This window comes from Microcebus murinus, chromosome 18 (assembly GCF_040939455.1).
Source record: "Microcebus murinus isolate Inina chromosome 18, M.murinus_Inina_mat1.0, whole genome shotgun sequence".
NCBI lineage: Eukaryota > Metazoa > Chordata > Mammalia > Primates > Cheirogaleidae > Microcebus > Microcebus murinus.
In genome coordinates, this window is record NC_134121.1 from 34,314,104 (window position 1) to 34,325,773 (window position 11,670).

The window sequence follows — 11,670 nt, forward strand, 5'->3', positions numbered from 1 at the left end:
GTGCTGAAAAGAAAGGTGAAGGGCCTCTGGGGCCCAACAATGGGTGTAGGGGTGCCTCTGCCTGGAGCCAGAACAGGTGCAGCTGCTTCCAGCCTCCAGGATCAAGTGGGCAAGTGTCTTCCGTCTCTATTGCAGACTCAGGAGACATGGACTAGTGTCCTGGCCTGACCCCAGAGACTGACTTTGGGGATGTTGCTTGAAGGCCAAAAGAAAGAAATAGGTAAACAAAACTGGGCCATGTCATTGCAATCAGCCAACCCCAAAAAGGTTCAGTTCCCAAGAACAGATAAGGGTTTAGGGGAGACAAAGAGAGCTACTCACCTCCTCCTCTTACTGGGGTTTTCAAAAGTTCCCAGCAGCTTTATCTCCGAATCTGCTAGCAGCCTGCTTGAGGCTGGTCTAGAATCAGGCTACCTCTAGGCTCCCCCCAGTCATTTGCACAGCAGAGAGGGCTGTCAGCATTCCTCCAGGGGACTCGGCCTTATGTTTCCTAATTTCTCAAGGAAGGAAAAAAATGGAAATTTTGCTGAAGCTGCTCTCTCCTTTCTGTGATATTTTTCTAGGCTCCCTATGGGTGACACCACCTGAGGGAAGAGGGAAAAGCCCCCAGTGAGATGAACTTCCCATTCCCCGACAAAGACCAGCCCAGACCTCAGTTCCCACAGAAACCACATACTTAGCCTCATTTGTTATCCTTCCCCCACCCCACGCATGTAGAATACCCTCTGTTCTGGCATTTCTTGAGGATTCTTGGTTTCTTACCTAGATCCTGCCCCTTTTAGCCTCTGGAATTTTTGCAGACAACTTCAGGGCTCAGCTGAGATGTTTCCTTCTCAATGCAACCTTTCATGACACCTCACCTTCCCCACCACTCTGGTTAGGGAACCCTGTTCTGTGACCCCATAGCACCTTGTCCAAAACTCCATAGGGGACACTTTTCTACTATGTTAGAATCTTCTGTTCCTGGTCTCTCTTCCCCAACTCTAGTGCACGTTCCTTGAAGGCAGACGTCATGTCTTATTTTCCTTTGTATTCTCAGTGCCCAGCACGTGGTATGTACTCAATACACGTCTGTCAAATTAATAAATGAGTGGAGTCTATCCATCAATCAATTGATCTTTAAATTGGCTGCAAATTATCTTCTCTTTCAGATGCAAACAATTCTGGAAATTTTGAAGTAGCTGCTATCAGTTCTTCTCATTTGGGCATGAATCCATCTGTTTGATTAAATTGGATTGCTTTCCATTTCATAATAGAATAAAGAATGGGGAATTGAAATTTGACTTGGAGATTAGGCTGGAGAAAGGTAGTTCACACTGGGTAGAGTATTGGGTAGGGTACGATGCAGGCTCATAGGTAGTGAAACACCAGCCCTGGTTCTGAAAGTATGGTCAGAGAGAAGCTTAGGGTTCAAAATCGCCCAAGTGCTTATTAAAAAATGCAACTCCTAAGGCCCCAACCCAGACACACACCACCTAGGATCTAGTGAAATGGGCATGTGGATCTCCATTTTAATAACCACCTTCAGCCAATTCTGATTGGAGGGGTTAGAAAGGCCTAACTAAAGTCACTAGACATTTGAGGTCATGAAGAGAGTTGCAAATAGAGTTAGGAACATAGAGAAATGGAGAGAGAAACATGCCAAGACAAACCTCATCTGTTCTAACATTTTGTCTAAAGCTACCCTACCCCTAAAAGAAAGCTCTTTCTCTTCTCTGTCTTCATCTCAATTTATTGTCCTATATCACATGGGAATTAATACTACTCTACTCTGGGAAATTAACATTAAGTATAAATTAGTAGAAAGGATAAGAATATGGATGCTAGACATATACCGCCTAGTTCAAACTGTGGCTTTTCAACTTACTTGGTATATAATCTTGCATAATTAGTTAATGTCTCTGTGCTTCAGTTTTTTCATATAGAAAATGGGGGTGATAATAGACACAGACCTACTAGGCCTAGGGTCTGTGGGATTAAATTAACTACAACATGTAAAGTGCTTGGAACTGCATATAACACATACAATGTATGTTGGATACTAACATTATTCTGTAGATTTTAGATTCAGTAGGCAATTGACCCAACAACCATAGAATATGCTGATTTTTAGGAAGTGCTTTTTTCTTTCTGATTAGTTTTTTATTTTTATTATGAACATTTTCAAATAAACTAAAAAGTAGAGAAAATGATACATAATCTCCATAAAATTATCACCCAGATGCAATAATTATCAAGATTTTGCCATAGTAGCTTAATCTATCCTTGCCATTTTATGCTTATACTTTTCTTTATGTATCTCTAAAAAAATGGAAATTTTCTTACATTACCTCAATGCTCTTACTGTGTCTGCAAAGTAAGGATTCCTTGGTATCATCTAGAACTCAATCAATGGTAGCATATTTCATTAATGATTCAAATCAGAATCCAAACCAAGTCCATTCATTACATTTGGTCCTAATATTTCTTAAATCCCTTTAATCTAGAACAGCCTTTCTTTCCTTTTTGTCATGCCATTGACTTATTACAGGAACCAAGTCTATTGTCTTTTAGAATGTACTACATTCTTATGAAGATCATTCCTAAAATTTTGCATGGGACAGTCCCAGCTTATGTCTTTTGTCCCAGTGCAACTATGAATAACACCTCTTTTACCCGTGATCACCCCACCATTTGGGGTTTGTCTGTTTAGTTCATTATTTGATTTAATTTGTTCTGCTACGTGCCATATTTCTTAAACACTGAAGTAAAAGGCCTAAATCAGGTCCATCCTTTTTGGCAAGAATTCTTCCTAGTTGGTTCTGTTTGCTATCTCATGCCATGAGGTACTCAATATCTTATTGCCCCACTGTTAGTGATACTCAAATAGATGAGTGAATTCAGGCAATGTCAGCATGATCAAGCCATTGCAAAGTTCTTCATCAACCTTTCAGCTCATGGTTTCATCCATTGTTGATCCTTGCCTGAGTCAATTATTGTATTAAAGGTTAGACAATAGTTCTAGCTCTATCCATCTTTCCACATTTATTGGCTAGAATTTTTTTTTTTTTTTGTAAAAAACAACTTTCCTTCATTGATTAGGGCCTGGTTACCCCACAGTGAAGTTTATACAGGAAAGGCAAAATAAATGCTTATCTGTTTCCTTTTAATGGTCAATTTTCAGAATAAGGAGTAGAAACTTTAGTTACTTCCAATGGTATCCAGCTTATTCGTTTTTTGAGGTTTTATGTTTACTTCCTTATTTATTTACTTATTTTTGGGGTGGGGAGACTTCTCTTTTTCTTTAAAAAAAATTAGTATCATTATGAATTTATGAGTTCTTATAGGTTAAATTTAAATACATTTATAAAACAAATTATCCTCATAAATTAGGTGCTATCTATATCATTCAGGGTTCTCCAGAGAAATAGAACTAATAGAATGTGCATGTATATATAGAGAGAGACTTATTTTAAGAAATAGGCTCACACGATTGGGGGAGCTGGCATGTCTGAAATCTGCAGGACAATGAGTCAGACTAGAAACCCAGAGAAGAACTGATACCGTTCAAGTTCAAGTTCAAAGGCATTCTGGAGGCAGAATTTCTTCTTTCTGGGGGCACCTCAGTCTTTTTCTCCTAAGGCTTTCCCCAGATTAGATGAGGCCTACCCACATTGTGGAGGGTCATCTGCTCTAGTGAAAGTCTACTGATATAAATGTTAGTCTCATTTTAAAAGTACCCTCACAGTAACGTCTAGACTGGCATCTGACCAAATATCTGACTGCCGTGGCCTAGCCAAGTTGACACGTTAAAATTAACCATTATGCTGCCTCTGTATTTTAAACCAATGCCAGGACAAGGTAGAAAATGCAAAATGAGAGGCAGAATCAATGCTTTCTGTGGGTGTTCTAATGTGGGAGAGGGCACTCAGGCTGAACCAAACAAGAAAGATTTGAATTAGTAATTTCTGTGTGTTCTGCCTGTTCGCATGACAGACCAATAGCTGACAAAAATGGCCCTGGTTCTGCCACTTTCTTTGTAACCTTGAGCAACTCACATTAGTTCACGGAGCTTCAGAACCTTCAACTAAAAAGCAGAGATAATAGCATCCATCCTGCCTGCCCCTGTGACAGCCAAAAGAGATTGTGCATACCAAAGCATTTTGAAAATTCTGCATGTTACATAAATGTAAGATGTTATTAGGCTACTTTTTATTAAGAACTAATGAACCAAAGAGTATTAAACAAATGTGCTTTGAAGCCACAGTCATAAGTGTAATGCCACCTTCTGATGTGCAATGACTTTCTCTTATTTGAGAGAAGCCATCACTCTTAGGCCTCACATTTTAGGAGGAGGGAAAGTTGTCACTCTTCTAAAGGAAAAGGAATAAGAGTGCTAATTTTCCATAGGAATGCCTCTGTCAGTACGTTCATGTTTCCCCTTTAGTCCCTGATTCTCTACCTCGACAACATAATAATGACAAATCCAAAGGATAAACAAAAGTAGCTATCAAATGTATCAATGTAGCAAATAGTGAATGCAAAGCTGCCTCGATTTATTTGTTATTCATTCAATAAGCACTTATCAAATGCCCATTATGTGTAAGAGACTATGCCAGATGCTACTGAAGATACAGAAATGAATTACATCCAGGTTCTGTCCTCAGGCAAACTATAAGCTATTAAGGGGAAGAAACCATAATTAAAAAGGAAAAACCTATAAGACAGAAATTGAAAAGTATAGTAAGAGAGCTCAGTAACATCCCATGAAGTTCAGAGAAAGGGAGATCAGTTTCAGCTGTAGGTTCCAGACAGCTACTTGGGCAAGGTAGCACTGCAGCTAGACTGGAGAACAGGAACAGATTTGGACCTGTGAGATTGGGCAGGGCGGGGCAGATGGAATGCTGGTGGAGGGCTGATGTTGTAGACGTGGTAGCGAGTATAGGATATTTGAAGGGAAGAAGTAGGAAAGAAGTTTGGACACATGCCACGTGTAGCAATCAGTGAATTCTCTCCTTTACCTCTATCATCTTTCTCTGCAGAAAGGATTTTAATTCAGAGATGGCAAGAAGGCTTCTTTTGTCTTCTAGTCAATTGATGGGTAGCAGAAGGTCATACCTGGTGGTCAGCTTGATGGAGAAGGTCATATGCCACTGAATAAATCAAAATTGTATTAAGCCACCATGCCCGTCTAATTTTTGAAATATTTTATAGAGATGGCATCTCACCACATTATCCAGACTGGTCTTAAATTCCTGGCCTCAAGTGATCCTCCTGCCTTGATCTCCCAGAGTGCTGGGATTACAGGCACGACCCACTGCCCAGCCAACCTCTTAACATTAAAGTAAAAATTATAGCTACTTGGCCTTGTCTTCTCATCTTAATCTACCTTTATATAACTCAGACACAGGGAACTGCATCAGTGTGGCAGTTTATTCTTATATTTAATAAATGTCTAAGTAGACACAATTTTGTATTCAATATTACCTTACCATGGATTGTTAAGAGCTAGGTCCAAATATGCCTCTAAATGATTATATCCCTTTATTAGCCTAACCATATGATTATTAGCTATAAAAGTTGAAGGAAAAAGTCTACAAGGACATGGAATAGTAGAAACAACCTCCTGTAGGCAAGAGACTTCAGCATGTTTACACAATAGTTAACTGGCTGCACGCCTGGTTGCTACATACCTGTATTGTGTATTTCCTCAGTAATATACATGCCTTCCCGATAGGTCAGTCCCCCTACAACAGGGGTTCCCGTGGCTGGAGCCAGTGTAGGGTCAAATGCATCAATATCAAAACTCAGATGGATTGGCCTTTGTCTTCTGGAAAGGAAGAGGATAAGAGAATACTTATTTGGTTGTGCTCAACCTTCCTGTGGTTTGCAACTCCTTGATTTTTATTGCTGTTGGTCCTGGTAACTGTTAATAAAGCTGTTAATAATAAAAAAAAAATTGTATTAAGATTATTATGCTTTCCAACTCTAAAACTCTATGAATCTCAGAATCTGAAAGTTTTTAACATTATAGATATAAATCTTTTTTAGCTAGAATACCCATGGCCAGGCTTCCTAAAAGAAAATATAGAACTTTAACTAGCCTCCTTGATGATTCAGAGTCAACCACAAAAACAGAAGGGATCGTATTGTGTATCACAGCACTGCCAGGATCCACGGACACACAAAGGATTATTTATCCTTAAACCCAGTGGCCTCCAAATGCTATGTGTTATGAGATTTTTCTTTTTTTTTCTGCGCTGTGGCTGGGTATTCAGCTCTCAGATTTTGGTGCTCTCCATGTATCTACCTATTTTGCCCCATTTTTTGTTCTATCTATTTGAAGCCTAGCAGTTAGATAATCAAGTGTTAGAGTTACACATAAAATAAGAGTAAAGAAGGTCTGAGTATAGGTCTAGGAGGGTTGCTTACATGTAAAGTATCTTGTGACTTAGTACCATTGGGTCTGGCTGTTTAATTAATGAGGTGTGTGTGTGTGTGTGTGTGTGTGTGTGTGTGTGTGTGTGTGTGATAGACAGACAGACAGAGACAGACAGAGAGATAGGGAGAGAATGTTATGTCTGTATGCATGTATGCATATAAATTTATTTTCCATTTCTGGTTTTTTACTTAGTGTGAGACAGCTAAGTTCAAGACAAGTAAAGTGTCATAGTCTATAATTTGCCTAGAAAAATTGGGAAGCATAGAAAAATCTAAGATAAGAAATTTCATCACATGGCATATAAGAGATATTCATGCCCCCTCCCTGCTGTTATACAGACACTATGATAATTATGAGGCAATGTAAGGAGCAACCATAATCTCTGAGAAACAGCAGCTACATGATTAGGCCAAGCTCCTATGGGGAAATTGGAAGAAAATGACTATTAGAATTGAAGTCTCCCGATCCCAAACCAGAGTTCTTTCAACTACTATGAAATGCTACCCACATAATAATTATTAGTAGACATCAAAAGAAATTCTGCACCTCTGCACCACATTGAGTGGGCGTATATCCAAGGGATGTGGCTTTGGAGTCAATGCATCCATCCCCCAAAAACCAACGAATGAGTGTGCTGAGCAGAATCACCCAGAGAGCTTGTTAAAAATACAGATACTTTGATCCCATGATCTAAAATCTATTTTAGCAGCTCTGAGACTGGGACCAGAAGTTTGGGAGAGATTTTCATCCTTAAATACTTAAGCATCTAGTTCCCTTCTAACTAGAGTACCATCATCACAGCCAGCTTTGATTCTATGAGAAACCCAAATTGTCTTTGTGCTCCCAAACATTTAGTATTCAAACCTGGGGCTTTAGATGATCGGAAGATCATTGCTTTTTTTTTTCAGAGCGCTCCCTTCTTCCCACCCCTGCCTCTCCTGTCCAGCTCACCGTGTACTCCCCAGCCCCCTCACCCATGCCTGTGCCAAAATAACAGGATATCTTGTCATGCATGAGCTCCCGTTCAATTTCTTGCTGTTCCATCTCTACTCAAGGTGCTGAACTGAAAGCAGTGGCAAGGTTACTACAGGACACTCTAAGCAGCCTGCCCCTTCCTCACAGGAAAGTTAAGGATTTTTCAGTAAAGATTATGTTTCAAATGGCCAAAGGTAATGTTAATAGTAAAAATGGTGACAGTGCCCCTGCTAGGAAGTAAAAGTGGTCGTTCTACAGGGTTGAGGGCATACCTGTCGTGTTCTACAGTAGCAGCAACAGGGAGGCTCACTGAGAGTAGACACAGACAGAAATATTTTTGCTCATATCACCTCGCTTAATACAGTAGTCCTAAGATGAAAATATCACCATCCCTATTTCATATATAACAAAACTAAGGCTGAGAAGTAATTTGCACAAGTTTTTACAACAAGAAAGAGGCAAAGCTAGATTCAAAATGATCATGGCAGATGCAAAATCAGTCTCAGCCACTGGGCTACAGGGGCACACAACCAGATTTAAATTCACATTCAGATGTTACAAGGTTCCTAAAGGCTGCCTATGTGTTCCTATGCAATACTAGGGAGGAGGCCATGTCCATTCCTATGCCTTGAGGGCATTGTAGAAATACTGAATCCTACGGGAGCAAGAGCTAGAAATTTCGTAAGCAACAAAAAAGGCCAAGAAATCCTCAGTCTTCTGAAGTCAGTGTCAGGATCTGCAGTAGATTCAATGCCTGGGAAAAACTTGGGAGGAAGGGAGTCATGTCAGGCTATCCCATTGGGAATTCAGTGAGCTTACTATACCATCAGAGAGATGGACCACTCAGAGCTCAGGAGAAATCACAGGAAACTGCAGGTCTGCAGGACTTTAGGCACTCGCCTGTAGGATCCCTACTGTTTAAGAGGGGTTCCATTCTCCTGCCCCAGATTCAAAATCAGACATTCACATGACAGATCTGGTTAGAAATAATATCCTCACCAATGAACATTTAACCCAGTGGGTTTTTAATTCCCAAAGTGGCCAAGAAAATATACAACACAGCTAGTATACTTTCATAAAAGTGTCTTAAGGGACATTGCAAAGAAATAAGGTAAATGCAACACACCTGGGTCTTCCCAACCTAACCCATTTCAACCAGAACAGCTCTGCAGAAATGTGTTTGATATATTGGGCTTTTTCGTAACCTTCTATTTGAAGGAGCCATTCCATGTCAAGGAACATGGTTGGAAAATGACTCTTTCTATCCTCCTGAATTCATCTACTACTATTCCCAAACCCTACTAGATAGCTAGAGAGCTAAGGCTGAATAAAATCTGAGACATAACCTCCCCTCACCATAAGTTTCCAATATAACTGCTTGGTTTCTTTCTTAGCTCTTCATTGAGATGATACAAGAACCAATGTATCAGGTACCCTGGATGGAAAAATCGTACTCTTGTCTAAGGAAAGGGACACTTCTTCAATTAAATGTGATGCTTCTGATCATAAATGGACAGAAGGGGTCTACCATCCAGATCCCTGAATATCCCTGGGGTGAGAAGAACCCCAGCCAACTCTACCAGCATCCAGACTTAGTAATTTACCCTTAACATCTATTGTATACAGATATTTGGAAAAAGCCTGAGTTCTATTGAGGAAATACAAAGAAAGGAGTGTACAAGAAAGACAGTTGCTACTGGAGCCTGGCAGACACAGCTGGTTGCCTCCTTCTTGGTGATCATTTCCCACACATATTCTACCTCTTCTTTGCTGGCAGGGCCTCATCCCCCATCGTGGAGGCCAAAAATGTCAAATATTCACTTTCCCAGGCTCCCTTGTAACTAGGGCATGGGAATGTGACCATTCCTCCAGGAGGCTTCCGGGGGGAGCTTTTTTCCCTCTAAAAATAGTGATAGGTCCATGAAAATGCCTTTCATCTTCACTTGCCAGGCACTTGGAAAACATTATCCCCTTTTATCCTCATAGCTTCTCTGAGAGGCAGTTACTGATATAGTTCCACGTTTAGAAATGAGGAAACTGAGGCTTAGAGAGGTGAATAACTTGATGAAGAAAATATCCAACAAATGGCAGGGCCAAGATTTGAATCCAGATCTGTGTTGCTCCTGGTATGGATTGAGTTGTGTCCCCCAGAAAAGATATGTGGAGGTCCTAATCTCCAGTACCGTTGAATGGGGCCTTATTTGGAAATGGAGTCTCTACGGAGGTAATCAAATTACAGTGGGGTCATTAGGATGGGCCCTAATACAACATGACTGGTGTACTCATAAAAAGGGGGAAATTGGACTAGGCACGATGGCTCACACCTGTAATCCTAGCACTCTGGGAGACCAAGGCAGAAGGATTGCTTGAAGCCAGGAGTTTGAGCCCAGCCTGAGCAAGAGTGAGACCCCATCTCTACAAAAAAATAGAATAATTAGCCAGGCATCATGGTATGTACCTGTAGTCCCAGCTACTCAGGAGGCTGAGGCAGGAGGATTGCTTGATCCCAGGAGTTTGAGGTTGCAGTGAGCTATGATGATGCCACTGCACTCTAGTCCCAGTGACAGAGTGAGATTCTGTCTCAAAAAAAGGGGAGGGAGAGGAATTTGCACACAAAGATACAGATACACACAGAGGGAAGACAATCTGAAGACATACAGGGAGAAAACAGCTGTGTAACTGGAATGATGCAACTAAAGACAAGGGAATGCCACAGACTGAATACAAACACTGTAAACCAGAAGAGGCAAGGAAAGATTCTCCTCCCCTAGAGCCATCAGAGAGCACGACCCTGCCAATGCCTTCATTTTAGACTTCTAGCCTCCAGAATTATGAGACAATAAATTTCTCTTATTTTAAGCTACTCCCTTCCTCCCTTTCTTCCTTCCTTCCTTCCTTCCTTCCTTCCTTCCTTCCTTCCTTCCTTCCTTCCTTCCTTCCTTCCTTCCCTTTGTTGTGGCAGCCCTAAGAAACTAATACAACTCCCAAACCTTTAAATACATTATTATTATTATTATTATTATTATTATTATTATGCCTCCCTGAAAATATGCAAATTTAGATATGTTTGGCTGGGAATGATACTGGAGTAGCAGAGACAATCCTAGAAAATAGTGACGTCTTCATGAAGGCACAAAGGTAGGGACGAACGAATCGTGTATTGGCCCACCAGGAGAGCCCAGTGGCAGCAGAGACAATCAGGGACTCAACCTGCATCTACTGAAGTACAAGTATGGTCAAAGGTGCTTCCCATATAAGGCTCCAACATGCTTGGAGGTTGGTGTCTCTACCTTCCTTCTGTAGGTGATGGAACTGATTGGCCCCAAATCCCACAGCTAAAAAAGAGAAGAAGCCTTTGAACCTACAGCTTCTCACCAGCCCCACTCTTCTTTCTGCCTGCTGTGATTTATTCCCACATGAAAGCATCTTCAGGGACATCTCAGTGCCTCAGGATGTGGGTAGATAGGAGAAGGGACACTGTGTAAGTACAATTTTGGCCTCATGCTTTGCGCTTCTATTCATCCTTGGCTCCCTGGGGGCTCAGGAATAGTTTTCAGACTTTTTTTTTTTTTAAAGACTTAATTGGTCAATGTAACCAATTGCAGTTCCTCTGTGTGTTGTCCCAGAACACCCAACTGCGTCTCCCCAGGGGCCTCATTTGCCCATTCTGTTATTGTGCATTCCACTGCAGCCAAGCTAATAATTGCAACTAATTAACTTACCAATTGCCTTGAGATAAGAACAAAAGCGCTTACATGAAGGAAGTCTGTGAGTTGGAAATAGGCAAAAGAACTCGTCCCCGTAAGAGGAAACTCTGAACTTTGGCTTCCAGCTGTTGGCACTTGTGATGTCACCAAACGGTGACCTGTTACTTTTCTGCTGAGCAGACCCATAGGTGCTTCCTCTACCAGCTGGGAGCATCACGCAAGTGGAAGCCCCTCCTGCCCACACACTGGGGCTGGAAAGTAGCAGTACCATGGTGGATCGATCACCACGCAGTGTGTAGTGAAGAGGAGCTCTAGAATGAAGAAAGTGGAAGGTGAGAATTCAAGCTACAGGTTCCAAGCTTGAGAGCTCCAAGGAAGAAGAAATATCATGCCTGGAATTGCCTTTATTCATCCATTTAGCTCATCCTTCCAAAATGAGATTATATGTAACTGCTTTTGCCCTATGTTATCATGGAACCCTGCTTGGAAACCTGCAAACTCCCCTGCCTAGCATGTAAAGCTCTCCCTACACCGGTCCTATCTTCTCGTTCCAACCGGACTCCAGCG

The 11,670-nt window shown here is 41.2% G+C and overlaps 1 long non-coding RNA gene across 1 annotated transcript; it reads right to left on the reverse strand.

Annotated features, from left to right (window-relative positions):
- LOC142861947 (uncharacterized) lies at positions 1-5,920 on the reverse strand. The gene is made up of 5 exons (XR_012913068.1): positions 5,673-5,920; positions 5,001-5,132; positions 763-1,217; positions 322-490; positions 1-195 (listed from the first exon to the last, which is right to left on the reverse strand). It is a non-coding gene; the product is annotated as an uncharacterized LOC142861947 (long non-coding RNA).
- Between the last annotated feature and the right edge of the window lie 5,750 nt (positions 5,921-11,670).